Source organism: Wolffia australiana, chromosome 5, assembly GCF_029677425.1.
Source record: "Wolffia australiana isolate 7733 chromosome 5, ASM2967742v1".
In the NCBI taxonomy this organism is placed as follows: domain Eukaryota; kingdom Viridiplantae; phylum Streptophyta; class Magnoliopsida; order Alismatales; family Araceae; genus Wolffia; species Wolffia australiana.
Window position 1 is genome coordinate 12277600 of NC_135839.1, and position 21826 is coordinate 12299425.

At 48.8% G+C, this 21826-nt stretch overlaps 1 non-coding gene across 1 annotated transcript; it reads left to right on the forward strand.

Moving 5' to 3' along the window:
- Positions 1 to 21505: 21505 nt before the first annotated feature.
- Positions 21506 to 21611, forward strand: LOC144703969 (small nucleolar RNA R71). Its single transcript, XR_013581677.1, has one exon. It is a non-coding gene; the product is annotated as a small nucleolar RNA R71 (small nucleolar RNA).
- The last annotated feature ends 215 nt before the right edge of the window (positions 21612 to 21826 follow it).

A 21826-nucleotide genomic window follows, 5' to 3' on the forward strand; every position in this document is an offset into this window, starting at 1 on the left:
TTTCTTGATTCCCAACCGCCTCCTCTTGTCTTTCTTGATCGCCACCTTTCTTTCCCCTTGATTTCTTGAATTCTTGACTTCTTGATTTCATGATTTCTTGATTTCTTGATCTCACCATATCTCCTTGATTCCCCTTCCTCCTCCCCTTCGCCCTCCCCTCACCCTCATCTTTCTTGATTTCTTGATTCCCACCCTCTACGCCATAACCGATTACTTGGTTTTCTGCCCCACCCACACGACTATTCCCACGATACTTGGTTCGCTGTCTTGCCCGCCCACACGACTACGCTGTGGGCCAGCCAAGCGTGCGCCTTGTGCGCCCTCTGCTCCGACTCTTGCTGCACGCCACCCATGGACTCAGCTCTCTGCTCGTAGTTACGACCGCACCGTCTGCACCCGGTTTCATCCTCGTCAACGACACTCGTCCGCACGACCCGACACTAAGCATTTGCTCGACGACTTGGACGCCTTGGACTAAGCGATACAAAGGTCAGTCTCGTCTCCCCTCCATAAACTCCAGTATTATTATCTTCGACAGTCTCGTCTTCCCCTATCGCGTCCGCTACCGTGATATTCTCGAACATCATCGGATAGGACTAGCCACTTTGTCGAGCGTAGGGATTCTTGTGGTAGATGGATTGTCATCCGACTTGGACACCGAACGCTCCAAGGCTGTTAGACGCCCCTCACTTAGTAGACGTCTACTAGGTCTAGCGGGTCATTGGGAGTTTGATCTTAGGATCACTCCTCTCTTGTTGATCGGTACGGCCGACGTCGCTATCCGTCAAGTCCTTATCTGCTCATTCGTATTTTCTCATCATTCGGCTTACATCCCTTACATTTGCATCATAACCCTGTGACGTAAAACGTGCTGATCGATCCCGACCGTCATCGTTTCACATCACGGAGCGCCGCCACCAGTCAGGCACACATCACGTGCTACAAGTGCCAGGGACGGGGACACTAGGCCAACCTATGACCCTCAGCACTTTTGATCAACGCCGGTGATGCCGAGCAGGATCATATCGATGGAGCGGACATACCGTAGGAGGACCACTATCATGGAAATGAGGACTACACCCTCGAGTATGAGGAGCCCGATGGTCAGATCGGATATATACAGATCATCGAGGCACGAGGGACCGCTCCCGTGGCAGGTCGTGCGTCCACCTGACCGTTGGCCAACATCGCCGTCAACACACCCGGCACTAGTAGAGCTCGATCATCTCCGCGGGTTACCACTCCCGCTAGGACACCCCCGGCTGCACCTCAGCCGACGTCGTTCGTTGATGTGCCCTCCGTACCTCGATCTTCTACATGTACGTCAAGATCAATGGCAAGGCGTGCAAGGTGATCGTGGACAGTGGCAGTTGCATCAACGCCATTTCTGATACAATGGTCACCGGACTAGGGTTGACAGCGATAGAGCACCCCACTCCGTATGACGTCTCATGGATCGACGCTTCTTCACCTTCCGTGAAGCGTCAATGCCGCGTCTCGCTCAAGGTGAGCACCTATGCCGAGGACGTCCTATGCGATGTACTACCCATGAAAGTGGGTAGCATCATCCTAGGCCGCTCGTGGTTGTATGATCACGATGTCACCTTTGTCGGACGTGCGAACACCTGTTCATTCATGTATCAGGGATGACGGGTTACATGGCACCCTTATGTCATGAAGCCGGCGAACAAGCCGGCCGCGACCAAACCCGTAGGGTTGATGGTCGTTAGATGACCCTTGTTCACCCGTGACCTCAGCCGCGAGGGTGACGACATGCCCTTGTGTCTCGCCGTTACCCTCGACGTCCCCGCCAACACCCCAGTTGCCCCTCATTCACCCGAGGTAGAGGCTCTCATATCGGAGTTCGGAGACGTCTTCTCGGATGAGCTACCAAGTGGATTGCCCCCGATGCGGAACGTACAGCACGTAATTGACTTGGTACCCGGTGCATCGCTACCGAACCTACCGCACTATCGCATGGAGCTGCCGAAGTACGAGGAGCTACTACGGCAGGTCAGGGAGCTCTTGGAGAAGGGCCTCATTTAGGAGAGCTTGAGCCCTTGTGCGGTACCAGCTCTCTTAGCGTTGAAGAAGGATGGCACGTGGCGCATGTGCTGCGATAGCCATGCAATCAACAAGATAACGGTCAAGTACCGTTTTCCCATTCGCCGAGTCTAGGATTTATTCGACATGATGGCAGGTTCTACTGTCTCCTCCAAGATAGATCTAAGGAGCGGATACCATCAGGTTCGGATTCGTCCAGGCGACGAATGGAAGACTGCCTTTAAGATAAAGGACGGTTTGTATGAGTGGAGAGTCATACCATTCGGCCTAGTACTTTCCAGCGCCTCATGAATGAGGTACTGCGCGCGTTTATAGGGAAGTTTGTAGTCGTCTACTTCGACGACATCCTCGTCTATAGTCAATCCAGAGACGAGCAACTAGATCATCTCTGCCAGGTATGCACGGTCCTACGGCGTGAGCAGCTCTACGCCCATCCAAAGAAGTATAGCTTCCTCACCTCGGAGGTTGCCTTCCTCGGCTTTATCGTTTCTGCTCAGGGCGTTGCCGTTGATCCAGAGAAGGTCTGGGCCATCACGTCGTGGCCAACACCGGCCAATATGCACGACGTTAGGAGCTTCATAGGTCTCGCGACCTTCTATAGACGATTCATACGGAACTTTAGTTCCGTCATAGCGCCCATCACCGATTGCCTCTAGGAGGAGTCGTTCACTTCGACACCGGCAACAGAACGAGCTTTCCAGCCGATAAAGCTCATGATGACCCAGGCACCGGTACGACGCCTTCCCGACTTTGGGAAGGTATTCGAGGTCACATGCGATGCCTTGAGCATCGGGATCGGAGGCGTCCTCAGCCAGGAGGGTCGCCAAGTCGAGTTCTTCAGCGAGAAGCTGAACGACGCCAAGCTGGGATTCTCAACATACAACAAGGAGTTCTACGCCGTTATACAGGCCTTACAGTAGTGGCGACATTACCTCCTATCTTCGGAGTTCGTCCTCTTTTCAGACCACGAGGCGCTTAGGTATCTGCATTCGCAGCAGAAATTGAGCGAACGACACGCCAGGTGGGTCGAGTACCTACAAGACTACACGTTTGTTATAAAGCACAAGAAGGGCAAGGATAACGTCGTCGCCGACGCCCTTAGCAGGAGAGCCCACGTGCTGAATGTCATGAAGGTGACAATCCTTGGGTTTGAGACCGTCCGAGATGGGTACGATAGCTGCCCCGATTTCACTTCTATCATCGCAGAGGTTCAACAAGGCCTGTCCCAGGACTATAGGGACTTCATCATCACTGATGGATATCTATTCTATAAGAACAGATTAGGCGTGCCACGCACGTCACTGCGTGACTTCCTCACTTGGGAGAGTCACGCCGGAGGACTTAGCGGCCATTTTGGCCGCGACAAGACGATCGCCGCCGTAGAATACCAGTTCTACTAGCCTTCTCTAAAGCGCGATGTCGGCAACATAGTTGCCCAATGCCGCGTATGTGCCTTGGCCAAGTAGGTCAAGAAGAGCGCCAGATTGTATACCCCACTACCGACGCCCAAGCGTCCGTGGGATGACGTGAGCATGGATTTCGTCTTGGGATTGCCTCACACAGCAAGGCACCACGACTCCATCATGGTAGTCGTGGATAGATTTTTGAAGATGGCCCACTTTGTGCTTTGCGCCAAGACGTTGGACGCCGTGAAGGTCACCCAACTCTTCTTTAGGGAGATTGTGCGCCTTCACGGCCTGCCATCCTCGATCGTGTCCGATCGCGATGTGTGCTTCACAAGCTACTTTTGGAGAACCTTGTGGAGTCTTTTGGGCACGAAGCTCAAATTCTCGACTGCCTACCACCCGTAGACCAATGATCAAATAGAGGTAGTCAATCAGAGTTTGGGCAATCTTCTCCGTTCCCTAGTTGGCGAACATCTCGCGTCGTGGGATCTTATCATGCCACGCGCTGAGTTTGCATACAACTCCTCGGTGAACCGTACCACCGGGTTGAGCCCATTCGAGATCGCCTACGGCCAGGCACCACGTCGACCATTAGACCTAGCTCCCATAGATCCGCATGTTAGGGTTTCTGAAGACGGACTTGCATTTGCCCAGCATATTTCTGCATTACGTCATCGCATTCATGATAGGATCACTGATGACTATCAATACGTCATCAAATGCTTAGACTTTTTGAGCATAAAAGCATCAATTGTATCCATCTAATTCATGTTGGTTGCCATCCATATGCATTATTTTATAAATTTACTAACCCCACTTGATTCTTTGAATCCAGTGGATTATATCTGACAATTTCGATTAATGAGTTCAGAAATAGAGTAAGGCAGCGAAAGGAAGACGAAATGGATCAGGGGGAGCTCGCGAGAAATCAGGAAGAAGAAAATTCCAAAAATGCCCCCGGGGCATGTTTTAAGAGAAACCTATAAATACTCTTTTAAGAGTTCATTATAGGTTGTCCAAAATTTCTCTCAAGGAAGCTAGGGCTTGGAGAGGAAGGATTTCTGCAGACCCTCCAAGGCTGATGAGCATTGGAGCTGGGAGAGAAGCAGGCTGAAGAATAGCTGGAGCACGACGATCGTCATCTTGCCGGAAGGGCGTGACACAAGGTGGTGTGAGCGTTTCAGTTTCAGTGTAATCTTCTTCTCCCTTCTAAGACAATCAGATTTGGGTTGGAGATCACAATCTGTGTCTTCAGCATTTTCAAACTTCTGTTGTTCCTCTGTTTACACTTGATTTCGAGTTTCACAGTTGATTGAATCGTTTTCCCTTTTGTTTTCCTAAAAATCCCCACTCATTCTTCACAACCGAGCATGAAATCTCCTCCTACAGAGCTTCCAAGCAGCTAGCAACCCAGGCAACAGCCTAGGTTGCCAGCAATCCAATCGCGCGCGCGCAGCAGCACAACGAGCAGAGCTCGCCCGCGCGCAGCAGCGCTGCGAGCAGGCTCGCCCTCGCGCAGCATCGCCGCGAGTAGGCTCGCCTGCGTGCAGCAGTGCTGCGAGCAGGCTCACCAGCGCTGAGACGCCACAAGCAGGCTTGCCTGCCCGCAGCAGCGCCGGAGCAGCGCTCGCTTGCGCAGGGTGCCAACGTGCAAGCCTGTGCGCAAGTGAGAGCCTGCGTTCAGGCCTACCTACACGCAGGGTGCTTGCTTATTTGCCCCAAGGGGCAAAGACACACTGTCAGCAAATAAATTCTCTACTGACTGACCTACTCAGTTAAATTCTATAAAGTTTACTTGTAGAAACTAACTGATAACAATTTAACTGAATTATAGAACTGAACTTAGCAGGGGTTTTAATATACTTCGAATTAAAAAAGGAAAATACTCTGAATTTACCTGCTCCCTGTGGATCGACACCCCACTTGCCCTAAGGCTGTGAGGTTATAAATTGTGTTAGATAAGCTCAGTCCTCACACGATTAGATCGATAAATAACCAGTAAAAACACCCCAAAACTGAGATTATCAATCACGCAGCAAAATGCATTGTACAAGCAAGCCACCGACTTGCATCGCCGACCAAGAGAATTTGACGTGGGAGACTAAGTGATGGTTAGACTTAGGCCGGAGAGGTTCTCTCCCGGGACGGGTACGAAGCTGCATGCTCGTAGGGCCGGCCCGTTCCCGATCCTCCAAAGAGTGGGCAACAATGCATATGTCGTCGAGATTCCCCCAACTTGGTGAATAGGCTCAACATTCAATGTGGCGGACCTAGCTCCGTATCGGTCCCCTTCTCACCCCCTAGACCCAGCTTCTCTAGACCCCATTAGTGTGAGTGAGTTTGTCGCGACCACTCCCCCGATTGTTTCACCCAACAGGCACGAGTCAATTGATTGTGTACTGCAGGAGGTAATTGACCACGTAGGTGAGGGGATATTGAGGAGGTTCCTGGTGCACTGGGCGGGACGGACTTGTGCGAACGACACTCGGATTACGGAGCAGGAGCTCTAGCGCCTTCGACCTGATTTACTTCACCCGCTGCCGTTCATCCACCCTGACTCGCCGAAGGCGAGTCCTCTCCACCCCGGGAGGATTGATGGCGTGGCACCGTCCGACACCGCTGAGCCATCACACGAGGAGCCAGCACCGTCATCGAGCCCGCCACCGACACGTGTCCAGCTGATACGACGAGCAGCTGCATCGACGTGCGACCTCGGGTTCAGGTACTCGGCATGACGATGTGCCATCCCCATCGTCGGAGCGTTCGATTTATCCTTTTTATTTCCCTCCTTTGTTAGTGTAGTGAGGGGGAGGCCCATATGAGGACATCTTCCCCTCCCACCCATGCTTTAGTGGGCCTCCATTTTCTTCTTTCCTTTCTTTTTTTCTTTTGTTGTTATGGGGGCCCATTTTCCTCTCTCATATATAAGGGAGGGGAGGGCCCCCCACCTACTTACTCTTGAATTTTATGAAGTTATAACATATTGAGAAGTTGAAGAGTCACATACGTGAGAACAGGAAGAAGAAGAAGAAGAAGAAGAAGAAGAAGAAGAAGAAGAGAAGGGAGAGAGGAGATCTCCGCCGTGCCGCCGCCACCGCCCCGCCGCGCCGCCGCCCTCCTGCCGGAGCTCCGCCGCATCGTCGTCTCTCTGCCAGTCCCCTTGATTGGTCCTAACTAAGGGGTACAATTTGATTGAGAGTCGTTTGTAAGGATAGTTAAGTACCAATCAACACTTTAATTTCCTTACTCGTAGTATTTTAGTAAGGGTCAATCCCTCAAGGAGCTAGGTAGTTAGTTAGAAAGATTTTCAACTAGTATTGCAAGTTCAAGATTCATATAACCTTTTTTGTAAAACTTTTAGTGATTATGAAGGTAAATGTTTAATTAAGTAGGATGATGTGAATTTTACCAAGTGTAAAAAAATTTCCGTAGAAAGTTTAGATTAAAAATAATTTTTGAGAATTTTTTCAGAATTGTTTATTGTCACTAGAGAGAGATAAAAAATTCTGAATTAATTGAATGGAAAAAAGAAAAGGAGGAGAGAGATAGCGCACAAGCCTGGGCCCTTCCGCCACTGCTTGTGCGCTGGGCTTCGCCGCTCCGCCGCGCGCGGAGGTCCTCTTAAGTGCTACGGACCAAAACGACGATATCTGGAGTTCCAGATATCGGTTTGACACGTGTGAGTAGGCGTTAGAAAGCTTGAGACGTTGGCTATCTGCCTAAATATAGCCAAGAAGCTTAAGAGAATTCTAAAATGAGATAGGGTGGAAAGAACAGCGTAACCTTTTTGTCACACCACAAATGGCCCAAGATTGTTGCTCCAACTCCCTACCAACTGGCTTCAAGATCCAGGACGCTTCTAGAAGACTCCTTGCACCTTCTGAATGAAGATGGACCCAGGAACAAGCTCAAGAAAGACACAAAGTAAAGAAAACAATGATTATTCTTGGATGCCCTCAAAGAGGGTGAGGAGGGCCCTTTTATAGGGGTACATGTGTTTGTTTCAGTTATTCTTTGTGGTTGGATCATGGATGAACGTCCAGGATTGATTTCTTGAAGCTTCAATCCAGGTGAACAGACCCCAACCAACCAGATTCTTTCCCCCAGGTCGAATTTGGAGGGAACAGAACAAGTTGGTTAGAGTTGGTTAGAGTTTGTTACAAATCATCTCTAGCCCTTAGATTTGGGCTGGAATGGATGGATGGATGGGTTCCACCTCATGGATCCTGGCCTGGATCTCGACCTTGGGCTCTCATCCAACCAGGATCTGCCATCTGGAGTCACCCCCATATGTCTTGATCAAACTGGAAGCCTCCAAGGACATTCTAGAAGGTCTCCTTCAAGCTCCTTTGCACCAAGCCTATCAATTGAGTCAGCTCCACTGGTCAGCGTGTATCTTTTTGATCTTTGCTCCTTTTGACTTCAATTTTTTTCCCAAGCTTTCAGACTACTTTCTTGACTTTCCCATAAAATTTCGTAATTTTATGACCATGAAAAGTCAACCTTGACCTGAAAAGTCAACACACTAGGGAAATCGTTAGATTCATATCCCACTTGACTCAATGAGTCAAGTGGGGGTTAGAAATATCCCTCAAATCCAATTAAGAGTAAATCCAGAACTGTTTAACTTGTGAAATTCATGTCAAATCATTGATGGAAACACTAATTAAGTAGAAATGTAAGTTTTTTCATCTTTAGGGTAGTGAAAAGGCATGATCTCATTACTATTCAAAAACAAGCAGTTTTGGCAATGATGTACTTACTTTTAGAAGATATAAGATGATTAATGCATGGAAATAACTACCCTTATTTGAGTTTATCACCCCTCCACGCCGTCGTCTCTCCGCCAAGCCAAACCGTGCCGCCGTCCTTCCGCCTGAGCCCGTCGTGCCGCCGCTCGCACCTGCCCCTCCGCTGCCATCCATTCTCGCCATCGCTGTCTGCCCGCACAGTCAGCTCGCCACCGTCGCCCATTCTCGTCGCCGATGACCGACCTCGCCGATCAGACGCTCGCGCCGTCGCCCTGTGCTGCTCCCCGACTCCACTTTGTCCCTCTGTCGTTGGTCGACACCGACCGTTCGGTGTGTTCGCTGCAGCATCCACGCCCTCCTCCGCAGGCCGACCTTTCCCCGTCGCCATGTCTGCCTCACCGCAGCCCGACGCCTGACGCCACCGGCCAACCTCGTCCGCCAACCTGCCACCTCCACGACCCGCCGTCTGTTCGCGAGATGTCGCCGCCCGCGCGACTACACATGTGCTCGTGCCGTCCGCGCACGCGCCGCCGCTGACTCACCACCACCGTGACGGCTCCACCGTTCACTACACCCGTCGGAAGTCAACGGCCGCCTAAACCCAACGCGCCCGCCCGCGCGCTGCCTGCCTGTGGGCGCACCCGCCACGCGCTATGCCCACCCACGCGCCGCGCTCGCCTGAGCCCGTGGCTGCGTTGTGCGGTGCGCCCGTCGTCGCCACGGCCGCTGTGAATTGAGGCCGCACGATCCCATCACGCCTGCCTGTGCGCTGCCTTCCCAGCGCACCTGCATGTGCGCTGCCAGCCCACGCGTGTGCTTGCTGCGCCAGTGCCCGCTAGCACACGACCCCCACCGCGTCGCCACCTGGCCACCAGTGGACGCCCACGCCTACGCCAACCTCCGCTCTGCACCAGTCTCACGTTGGCACCTTCGGCCTCCTATTGCCTCCAGAACTCCCGTCGATACGATATAAATTGTCGCCAGAGCGACGAAGGTATCCCCCTCCCTGCATTTACGTCTCTTACTTCCTTCACTGCTCTTTCGTATTGCCTCTTCCGCGCTGGGGTTAGAAGTAGGTGAGCGAGATAGGTTGAGAAAATGACACATTTTACGCGAGTCTTACCTGCCCGGTACGAGTCGGGTTCTCCCGACGCGTGTGAGCATATCAGCGGGGTGTCCCCGTTCGGCGACGCACTTGCCCTCGACCCTCTCGGGCAAGGTACGGGAGGCCCGTTTGACCTCGCTAGACGCGACCCCATCAATCTCTGGAACGGCACACACCGCTCTTTGGCGCACGCACGTACGACATGTAGGACCTCTTGCATTCATCATCATCATATATATATCTGTCCATCAGCATTCTCGAATGAAATTGACCACCATCGTCTGATTGGGATCTTGATTCGATACCAAGCCGTTACCCTCGGTGTCGACCGGACGACGTCTTGAATACGTCCGGCATCAGTGCCCCTTGCCCAGGCATTTGAAGCACATCACCTGTGCTTGGCTGACGGTGATGCTGTTGGCTGGGTTGTGGTTCGTGATGGTCCGAGCTAGTGGGATCGATCCCAAGGAGGTGGCGGGGGCAGTTCCTTTCCCCCTAGTGGTCTAGGTAGCTCATATTGTCGTGTGCGGGGTAGTCCAACCAGGAGTGGGATGAACCGGTGGAGTCCGACGCACGGTGTTTGTGCTGGGTGGAGGAGTCTCATCGCATGGAGGCTCCATATGCTTGACTAGGTGATATGCGTCATCGACTTCAGCCGGGTTGCATTTAAGAATCTAGTCGCGTAGGGTCAGTCTGAGTCCATGTGTAAACAACCCTTTAATGATTCTCGGGTCCTCCGCAAATCAGCAGTGCATCCGACATTCCTCTGAGGCTTTAATAAAGTCCATCATGGTGAGCCGACCTTGCCTAAGGTCAAGCCACGAGTGGAACAGTGACACTTGGCACTATCGAGGAATGTATTTTCCGCCTAGCTTTTGTGCCATATTGACCCAATATGTGATAGGGCGTCCTCGTCGTTCTGCGGCAATGTGCTCGTTCGCCTAGAAGATCTTGGCGTGTCCGTCAAAACTTGTCTCCGCATATTCGACGCATAGGTCATTGTCCATGCAATACCACCAATAGTAGGAGTTCATACTCGACTCTCAGTCAATCAACTTCTTAAGTTTCCTTGACTCCTCAAAGATGGCAACATCGACACACGAGCTTATCTGTATTGTAGCGCAGTGCATCTCTTGTTGACGCTTTTCATCGTCTGAGTGCTTTCACGCAGTTGGTAGTCCTTGTGATGCAGGTCGACATGTCAATGAGGTGGGGTCAGCCCGCGATTACGATTGTCCCAGTAGTGGGGGCTACCCTCGCGAGGTGCGCAGCCGTCGGGTATTGTGCATGGCAGGTATCAAGAAGCATCATCGGCTTCCTCATACCGATGGTGGTGGGGCATGACGTAGTCGTCATGGCGGGCACGTAGGTCAGCTACGTGTCTGCGATCACGGGGCCACACGGGGTCAGCATGATGGGCTGGGTGGTCAGCGCCAAACTCGCGATCGTGTTGAGGGATGTAGTTGTCTGGATGGGTGGGTCAATCAGTCGCGTACCCGCGGGCATTGTTGTCCCGCAGGTGTCATCTATCCCAAGCATGGACATCCAATGGCTTGCATACAGGGTCTAGGACGGGGTGTCAACGTTGTGGGATGTCACCAGGCCTTCGGTCGAACTCCTTGTACTTCTACTTGTCATCGTAGGGGCTCCTATGTTGGTGTGCATGTCGAGCAACCCTAAGCGGGTCTTGATGTCATCCTAACGGCCATGGCGGGAAGGTACGCCCCTTGCTCCTTTGACGAGTCCTCCTAGAGTCGGTGCTAGTGGTTTATTCCTCCTTGCCTGCGTCCTGCTCCTCGGCCACTATGATGGCAGTCTGGGGTGTTACCTCGTCAACAGGAGTCTTCCCGTGTGGTCAGCGACCTGCGGTTGCCCTCTCCTCGCCATAACTAGGGTGTGATTCACCAGGTGATCGTGGTGAAACGTGTGGAAAATGCCATTGACTACGAGATACATGGGTGGTTCCGCATGGTCTGGATGACTCGGAGGCACCCGTGTCGGCAAGTGCGGTCCGTGCGGCCTCGGTAGGCGGTTGTGTCAGACTGGCTATGAGCGTTGCGAGATGAGGTTCTTAGAGGGCAGTGGCGTTGCCTCTCTTGTTGGGCGATGGTTCTGAACGTCGCGGAAAGTTAGGACATGCATGTTGAGCTTTCCTGATCGAACCTGTTTCTATGGCCATCCCTTGGGAGTCCTATATGAATTTCAAAAAATGATGCGATGCGGATGAAGCGTTGGAGATGTGTTGTGGGCGACCACAACCGGGCTCTAATACCAATTTGATGTAGGACGTTGTTAGGGACATCCTCAAGTCATGACCAAGCACGTGGACTTGGTGTCCGAAATCAACGGTATTAGACAATGACTAGGGGTGTCGTTTGCTCATGGATCCTAACAAATAAGGACCTACAAAGAAATGCGGGATAAGTCTATGTTTAGTAAGTCTAAGTGCCAACAACCCAAGAGTTACGACTCTAGGGAAGCAGACGGAGTTGCCCGACGAAGGATGGTCAACATTTTGAACCTCGTCTAGGAGGGTCAAGGATGCTATGGCGCCGAACGGGGTATTCCATGCCAGATGTTGCTCGTACAGAACGGTAAGAAGCTCAAGATTTTGCATGCCGACTAGTACCAAACAGGTAAGAAGCTCAAGATTTTGCGTGTTTTCACTTGTCCTAATCTGCTTACCTATGTCTAACCCGAGCGCGGTGGAGGCAATCAAAAGATGCACTAAAAAATATAAGAGATGGGAACATAGTAGTGTAACTCGTCTACTTCTAGTAACGGTCGTGTTGGTGTTGGTGTTGTGCGTTGGACCGTGGGGCAGTTGTGAGTTCCACAGGTTGGGCGCGGGTGACAACAAGGTTGGCAAGTGCAGCCATCTGGCGACCCATGAATGCAAAGTGATTATTGGTAGAAGTAGAAGTCTTCTGGCGCGAGACGCGGGCAGACGCGGGCAGACGCGGGGCTATGACATTAGTGCGGCGGTTACTAAGGTTCGCAGTTGGCAGTGGGAGCGACCATACCATGAGAATGAGCGTGTGTAGTGAAATGTCATCTGAGTTCTAGAGAGCAAGGGCGGTAGTGGTTAGCACCCCCACAATGTTGCACGCGAATGTGCGGCATCAGCAAGTGCAAACCAGCTAGCAATGGAAGATGTTGTTGGGTTCCGCATGAGCACAACGTCCGGGCTTAAGCGAGTAGGATGAAGACGGCGAGGCAACAAGGCTCTTCTACATGGGGTCTGGTGACCACGCACTGGTGAGCCGTGTGATGGCCGCAAAAGCGCCGCAGAGTGGCCGCGGAAGCACCACGGCGTGCGCATGGCAGCAACGTCTGCTCGCTGGCTTGAGGGTGACAGCCCTATAAGTGCTGTAGTGGGCGCATCGCAGCAGCATATGCATGTAGGCGTGCAGGCGAGAGTCGTGACGACACTTGTCGTTGCTTGGGGGCAACGACGCTTGTGCGTGCGAAGGACGGCCGACATGTGAGCGGTTTGGGAGCGGCGGGCGGTGGCGGCAGGTGGTGCGGCTTCCCCCTTCCCCTTCTATTCTCCTTGGCTTCCTCCTTGATCTTCTTTCCTTCCTCGATCGTGAGCAGCGACTCTCCTTTATTCTCAACAACTTACAAAAAAAAAGTATTATTTAGTCCAAAATATGAAGGGTTGTGTTTTAGGGAACCATTCAATCCCTTTATAGGGAAATAAGATGGGCATAAACTCAAAAGAGAAAGGGAGAATAAAAGAAGGGAAAATAGAAAGAAAATGAAAAAGGGGAAAGAAAAAGGGAATGTTTTAAACCCCTTAATAGGTGGAGGGGAAATCTTTAAAAATTGGATTTCCCCTCACTACAACATGAGAGTAATGGGGAACGACGTGAAGGGAAAATGCGAGAAACATGGCTCATAATCTAGACAAAAAAGGACGAAATAAAATGACAAAGAAACAACGAACAAAAATACAATATCATACCCATTACCCAGAATATTTTAATCCAGACATGCATACCATCTCCTTTGCTTGTCAAGAGGGTGGAATGCGTATGGACGGCAATGTCGATGGCAATGATGACGTCTCTAGAGAGGTTTTTGGGGCTCGGGTTGCGCTGTGCCATCAGTAGCAACAGGCGAGGGATGTATGACAATTACGACAGAGAATTTTACGTGTTGGTCCAAGTGCTTAGGCACTAGAGACACAACCTACTGGCCCGAGAATTTTTTCTCTACTCAGACCATAGTGCCCTTCAGCACTTACCAGATCAGCGGAAGGGTAGTTATCGACACCCTCATTTGATTGCGTATCTCCAAGACTATACCTTTGTTATTCGGCACAAAAAGGATAGGGATAACACCGTGGCCGATGCCTTAAGTAGACGGCTACTAATACTAAAGATAGTGTAAACCCAAATAATGGGTTTTGAATGAATGAAGAATGATTACGAGGATTGTCTACATTTTGGACCGGTTATGCGTGCTCTAAAGGATAAATCTAGCAGCAAGTTGTGTGATTAGTACAAAGCTAATGGTTATCTATTCTTTAGAAGACTGATGTGCACCCCTAGGACTTCATTGAGAGACTATCTCATTTGGGAGACCCATGTTGGAGGCTTATCGGACATTTTGGCATCAACAAGACCATACAAGCTGTAGAATACCAATTCTATTGGCCATCTCTTAAACAAGATGCTGGTAAGGTGATAAGCTCAGATTTTATGTGTTTTTTTAATGGTTATTTAGCAGTTCAGACGTGTGAGGTTCAGAGCTTATGCAACAAATTTATAAACCTCACGGCGTAAGGCGAGTGAGGGTCGATCCACAGGGAGCAGGAGAAAACAGCAGAAATTTCCTTCTTTATTCAATAGATATGTCACTTATCAATTTAAAATAAATATTAAACTCTATTAAATGATCCTCAGGAAAATCACAGGATTCCTCTTTAATCCCCAGTTTAGTCGAAAGATTTAACTGCTATTGCTCTGATTAAGTTAAAGATTTAACTTAATAGAGGCTGTCTACAGAGAAGTTCTCTGTAGACAGTACCTTTGCCCTTGGGGGCAAAGGATCAAACACCTTGCGTGCAGGGTACCTGCGCGCAAGGTGTCTGCGTGCAGCGGCGCTGCTGCGTGCAGCAGCGCTGTTGCGTGCGGTGTGGCTGCGCGCGACGCTGCTGCGCGCGTTGCTGCTGCGTGCGGCGGCGTTGGTGCGCGCGGCGCTGCTGCGTGCAGCGGCGTTATTGCGCGCGGCGCTACTGCGTGCGGCGGCGTTGCTGCGCGCGGCGCTGCTGCGTCTTGGCGCGCGGCGCTGGCGCTGCTATGCGGCGCTGCTGCGTGCGGCGGCGTTGCTGTGCGAGGCGCTGCTGCGTGCAGCAGCGCTGTCGCGTGCGGCGTGGCTGCGCGTGACGCTGCTGCGTGCAGCGGCGCTATCGCGCGCGGCGTGGCTGCGCGCGGCGCTGCTGCGTGCAGCGGCGCTGTCGCGCGCGGCGTGGCTGCGCGCGGCGCTGCTGCGTGCAGCAGCACTGTTGCGTCTTGGCGTGGCTGCGGCGCGACGCTGCGTGCGACGGCGTTGCTTCACGCGGCGGTGCTGTTGCGCGCGGCGGTGCTGCTGCGCGCGGCGGTGCTGCTGCGCGCAGTGGTTCTGCTATATCAAAGGGATTTTTGGGGAGGTTTGGGGAGGATGATCAGAACAAGCAAGAAACAAAGTTCAACTGAAATCAAGTCTAAAACGAAACAATCCTCAGTTGGAAAACATTGGAAGATGTGGTGACTCTTCCAACCCAACCAAAATTGTCTGAGAAGAGAGGGATTACAGGGCTGAAGCTTGAGATTTCCCCAAGTCGGGTGTCACGTCCTTGCGGCGAGGCGTGGTTCTTCAATCCAAGCTATCTCCAGTCTGTTCTTCCTCTCCAACTCCAAAAGCTCATCAGCTCATGGAGGGTGCAGAAATCCTCTTCTCCAAGCCCTAGTTTCCTTAGAGAAAATTCTGAACACCTAAACTCCTCTCTCAAGAGAGTATTTATAGGTTTTCTCTTAAGTCATGCCCAGGGGCATTTTCGTAATTTTTGCCACTTCGAATTTTTGCCCACTTCTGTTGATCCTCCTCTCTTCCTTGATCTTCTTAACCTGTTTCTGAATGTTCACTAGCCATAAAACGTCAAATATATTCCACTTGATTCAAAGAATCAAGTGGGGTTAGTGATTTCATAAAACAATACATATGCATGAACTTAGCAGGAATTCACAAGATAATTGTAATGAATTTAAACTTGAGAACTTGATTATTTGATGACATATTTTAGAGTCATCAAACACCCCTCAACTTAGATCATTACTAGTCCCTTAGTAATGACATGCAAGTGAGAATAAAAGATGATCTCAAGGTGAATTTTGACTTCCGATAACTTTGATTCATGCTCTTCTCAAGGAGTATTTTCAGCAATTAAAATTGACCAGCGTAGAAGAAATTTAGGATCTATCTCAGCCTTAAACCTCAACTAAGTGCACATGATCTATGGAGTACATATAGTAAGTACATAGTATATGGAATAAGATCGAGTTAACACCCCAAGCGCACTACTGAACGAGGCGCAGAGAGTGGCATTAATGCTAGCTCAATACTATGGCTATAGTAGCATCGGCTCAAACACACGGGAGACAGCTTTTCCACCTTTATTTTATTTGGCATTTGCTGCTTGTTGGTCATTTTTGATGACAATCAACTTTAGTACTATGATGCAAGCGTTTGCTGGTTTATGCGTGATGCAGCTTTCACTTGATAGTTTGGTGGCGCTTATCCACTACCCATGTGCCGTCCTTAGTAGACCGGCAGCTTATTCCCCCGACGAAGTTATGTATCCTTCATGGGTCAGGGAGCTTCACTCACGTCATAATAATACTGCCAATGGGCTAACACTAACCCTACTCTCCACTAAAGCTAAAAATTTTCGTGCATGTAAGTGCTAACTCAACCCGAGGTGGATGGTGAGGTGAGAGAAGTATAATGGTAATAGATATGACTGTAGTGGTATGGACCGTAGTGCACCTAGCTAGGCTTACTTCACCTAGGATTCCCTAGCTGGCCACTCTTGCATTTCTACCCTTTTGAAAAGAATCGAATTATCATGCATATCATTGGACAATCATCTCCTAAGATCATCAAATATCCATGGTTTGTGAATGCAAAAACGACAAAATTTTCATGGATAGTGCATGTAAATGTACTCCCCCCCCCTCTCAATAAAAGGCATGTTCCTACATGACAAATCATAAATGAGAGAAAGGAGAAAGGAATACCAAACCATGGAAGGAAGGGCGGCGATCAGCATGCGTGTTGTCCAGTGACGTGTTAGGTGGGCGTGGATCGGAGTGGCTGCACACGAGAACAGAAACAAAAACGCAGAAACAAAAACAAAACAAGGAAAGTAATCAAGCAGAGAGAATATGAAATGTAGTAAAAACAAAAACTAATCGGATCATGAGCTATCATGCGATGGCTTTTCTAACGTAATATTCATGGGGCTGTGAAGATCTTCTTCTTCTAAGTAGGGTTTGAGCCGTTGCCCGTTCACAGTGAATCGTCTTTGAGACGTAGGATCTAAAATTGTAATGGCTCCATTCTCAAAAACCTGCTGAACAAGGAAGGGACCATCCAATCGCGTTTTCAATTTACCTGGAAAGAGTTTTAGTCTAGAGTTGTAAAGCCATACTTTTTGATTCTCCACAAAAATTCTTCTCCTCAAGCTCTTGTCATGAAACATCTTCATCTTGGCTTTATAAATCTTCGAATTCTCATAAGCCTCATTTCTTAACTCTTCCAACTCATTCAATTGAAGAAGTCTATGCTTGCCGGCTCTATCCAAATCTAGGTTGAGTTTTCTAATAGCCCAAAGGGCCTTATGTTCTAACTCAAGTGGTAGGTGACAAGCTTCGCCAAAGATAAGGCGGAAGGGAGACATGCCTAGAGGGGTTTTGTAAGCTGTCCTATAAGCCCATAACGCCTCGTCTAGCTTCCTAGACCAATCTTTCCCATCTGGACGCACTATTTTCCTCAAAATTTTCTTCACCTCTCTATTGCACAATTCAACTTGTCCATTGGCTTGAGGATGATATGGGGTAGTGACTCGATGATGGACACCAAACTTTTTGAGGAGATTCCTAAAGTTGTAATTTGTGAAGTGTGAACCTCCATCACTAATGATCGCTCGTGGGCATCCATATCTATAAAAAATGTGTTTTTCTATAAAATTGGTCACTACCTTACTGTCATTGGTTTTGGAGGGAATGACTTCTACCAATTTGGAGACGTAGTCAACAGCCATCAAGATGTATTCATAACCGTTAGAACTAGGAAATGGACACCTAAAATCAATTCCCCATAAATCAAATATTTCTACTTCTAAGATGGGTTGTAGGGGCATTCTATCTTTCCTATTGATATTGATGGATGCTTGGCATGCTAAACAACTGTTATAAAATTTCTGCGCGTCATGAAATAATGTAGGCCAAAAGAAACCCGATTCAACAATCTTATGAGCTGTTACCTTAGCCGAGTAGTGACCCCCTCCTGGTTTTGCGTGGCAGAATTCTAGGATGCTTCGTTGCTCGCTCTCGGGGACGCATCGTCGGAGAATTTGATCTTGTCCTTGGTGAAACAGCTCCGGATCTTCCCAAAAATAAAATCGCGCATCCTTGAGTAGTTTTTTCCTCTCGTGGGAAGTCCAACCTGTAGGAATTTGTCCTGAAACTAAAAAATTGACAATATGTGCATACCAAGGAACGAATGTTCCTTGTGCAGTTAGGACAAATTCATCAGGAAATGCATCGTTAATTTGTTCAGGTGGGGCGCCTATGATTCGTGAGAGATGGTCAGCTACTACATTTTCACACCCTTTCTTATCTTTAATTTCCAAATCAAATTCCTGTAATAAAAGCACCCATCTAATCAATCTCGGTTTAGCCTCTTTCTTCGTTAACAAGTATCTAATAGCTGCATGATCAGAATAAACAGTTATTTTACTACCTAGTAAATAAGACCTAAACTTTTCTAAAGCGAAAATAATGGCCAGCAGCTCCTTTTCGGTGGTGGTGTAATTCAGTTGTGCGTCCACTAAGGTCCTGCTGGCGTAGTAGATCACCACGGGTTTCTTATCAATTCTTTGGCCTAACACTGCACCTACTGCAAAATCAGAAGCATCACACATTAGTTCAAAAGGAAGGGTCCAATCGGGCCCTTGCAAGATAGGTGCATTTACTAAAGCTTCTTTTAATTTATCAAATGCATTCTTAGCCTCTAGTGTTAGTTCAAAATCATTATTTTTAGACGATAAAAGGTTTGTAAGCGGTTTAGAAATTTTAGCAAAATCAAGGATAAAACGTCTATAGAAACCCGCGTGGCCGAGGAAACCCCTAAGGGTTTTTAGGTTGGTTGGAGGTGGAAGGCCCTGGATGACCTCGATCTTGGCCTTGTCCACTTCAAGCCACGGCCGCTTACCATGTGGCCCAGCACTACTCCCTCCTGCACCATGAAATGAGATTTTTCCCAACTTAGTACGAGGTTCGACTCAATGCACCTCTTCAATACTTTGGTGAGGCTAAGGAGGCAGTTTTCAAATGTGGATCCAAATACAGAAAAATCATCCATAAATATTTCTAAGCACTCCCCCACTAGATCAGAGAAGAGTGCATTCATGCATCGTTGGAATGTGGCGGGTGCATTACATAGCCCGAAAGGCATACGCCTAAAGGCATATGTCCCTACAAGACTCGTGAAGGTCGTCTTCTCTTGGTCCTCAGGATGGATATTCACTTGGTTATATCCTGAATAACCATCAAGAAAACAGAAATAATGCTGCCCCGATAATTTTTCTAGTATTTGATCCATGAAGGGTAATGGGTAATGATCCTTCTTGGTAGCCTTGTTCAATTTCCGATAGTCAATGCACACCCTCCACCCAGTGGTTAGCCTCTTCTGCACTTCTTCTCCTTTATCATTCAGCTCAACAGTCACTCCTGACTTCTTAGGAACCATATGTACCGGGCTTACCCATCTACTATCGGAAATCGCATAGATGACGCCAGCATTAAGCCACTTGAGAATTTCCTTTTCGAGGACTTCTCTCATGTGGGGATTCAACCTCCTCTGATGTTCTCTACAGGGTCTAGCTTCATCTTCTAGAAATATCCTGTGCTCACAAATTGAAGATGGAATTCCTTTGATGTCATCAAAAGTCCACCCTATGGCCGATTTATGCTCTTTAAGCACTTTGAGTAAGCTCTCTTCTTGTGTTGGAGTGAGGGATGAAGATATAATCACAGGTAAACTTTATGTACAGTCTAAATAGGCATACTTGAGGGTAGAGGGAAGTGGTTTAAGTTCTGGGTGAGCTTTTACTTCTGTAGAGTCTAAGAGTTCATCATCTAGCTCTCTACTTTCTATGTTGGATAGGTACTCCTTCACTCTTCCCTCTTCTCCTTCATTTTCTGTGCAGAATCTGAGCTCTTCATTGCTCCCTAAGGGGCACTTCATCATCCTAGAAATGTCAAGTTGAACTCTTTCCTTCCCTATCTTAAACTCGACAGTCCCCTTTTCCCAGTCCATGATAGTCCTAGCCGTCACTAAAAACGGTCTTCCTAGAATGATAGGAGCCAAGCTAAAGTCTCCTGAAATTTTTACATCAGTTACTATGAAATCTACAGGAATTTCACAATTTTCTATAGTGATAGTGACATCAGTCAATCGTCCCTCAGGTTGCCTGACCGTTCCGTCGGCTAAGAGTAGGTCCATATGGATCTCTTCAAGCTCCCCGAAGCTGTATTCCTCATACAATGCCGTCGGAATGATGCTGATGCTTGCTCCTGTGTCTAACAAGACTTTTGAAAAAGTCTTTCCTCCTATGTCACATGTGATAAAAGGGGCACCAGGATCCCTCTTTTTTATAGGTATGTCATTTAAAATGCTAGAGGCATTTTCGGAAAGTTTAACAACTTCCCTATTCTTTCTATTTGTGCAAGAGTCCTTAAGATATTTCTTAAGTGATGGTGCACACCTAAGCATGTCTTCCACAGTGATTGTCATTGTGGCCTTCCTAAAGTTCTCCAGCAACCTGTTTTCATAATCAAAGACAGGTTTCTTTCTCGTTAGGGTAGATGGGTAAGGTATGTGTTGCCCACTTGTGGAAGGTAAGGGTTCATCGCCGTCGGGAAGATCCTCTCCTTCGTGCTCCCTTGACTCCTCTTTCTTCCTAGCGTTCTCTACAGAATACCTATAGGGATCCTGAAGTTCTTTTCCATTCCTCAATCTTGAGGCTGCCAGAACTTCAGGATCCAATTCATCCATTTCTTCATGGCTTGAATGCTGAATATGATGCAAATTGCATGGATTGATGACGGGTTTCGTAGGAAAACGTTGAGAAGTGCAAGTGTTTTCTGCAAGGATACCTTGGGACTCAGAGGGTGGCCTGAAACTCTCCAGCAGCTTCCTCATTTGCTCTTGTGACTCCAGCATTTGTTTAGTCTGGAACTCCATCATCACCTGCATTCGCATCTCCATCTCCGCCCGCAACTTTTGGTTTTGCTTTTCGATCATATCTGAAATGACGGGGGTTAATGTAGAGAAATCAGGTTGAGTTTGAGATGAAACCTGATACTGTTGTGGAGGCCTGTGCTGGAATTGTTGTCTCTGATGGAACGGGGGCTGAGCTGCCGGCTTGTTTCCTTGGTGGAAGGCCTCTCCGTTTTGGAAATTTGGCCGCTTTTGACCTGCCCACGGTTGTTGCGGCTGATTGAAGGCCTTCACCTCTTCTTCCATGGCTTGGCAGGCTCCATCTTCATGTTCCCTGCTAAAACAGAGAGAGCAGATCTTAGCTTTGATGATGGGAGAGTTACCTAGGAAGACATTCTTCAAGGTAGAGGTGAGCTCCTCCAATTTCTGGTTGGTCTCCCTTAGACCCGCTTGTAGCTCTCCCTCCTTGGCGTTGACCTGCAGAACTCCTGCTCTCTTGGGCTGCACATTCCTCCCATTCTGATTGGCTCCCATCTCCTGCATATCAGTTTCTCCAACTCTCTCCAAAATATCAAAAACTTCATCCTCATATGCAATATAGAACATTCCACCGGTAGCGAGATTTACTTTGTTTTTCATAAAATCAGAGAGAGACTCATAAAATATTTGGGCTAATTGACACTGTTCAATGCCATGGTGAGGACATTTCCTCAACAAATCATTGAATCTCTCCCATGACTCACTAAAAGCTTCTCCATCATGAGGATGGAAATTGTGAATTTCCCTTCTATAGAAATTCGTTTTGGAGAGAGGGTAGAATTTTTGCAGAAATTTTCCTTGCATCTCATCCCATGAGTTAAAGGTGATTCCTAAATTACGATACCAAGAAAATGCTTTGTCTTTCAAAGTTAGAGGAAAATATTTCATTTTAAAAATTTCTGTAGAAATTCCTGGAACGTTTTGAGATGAACACCTAATATGGAAGTCATCAAGAAATTCTAAGGGATTTT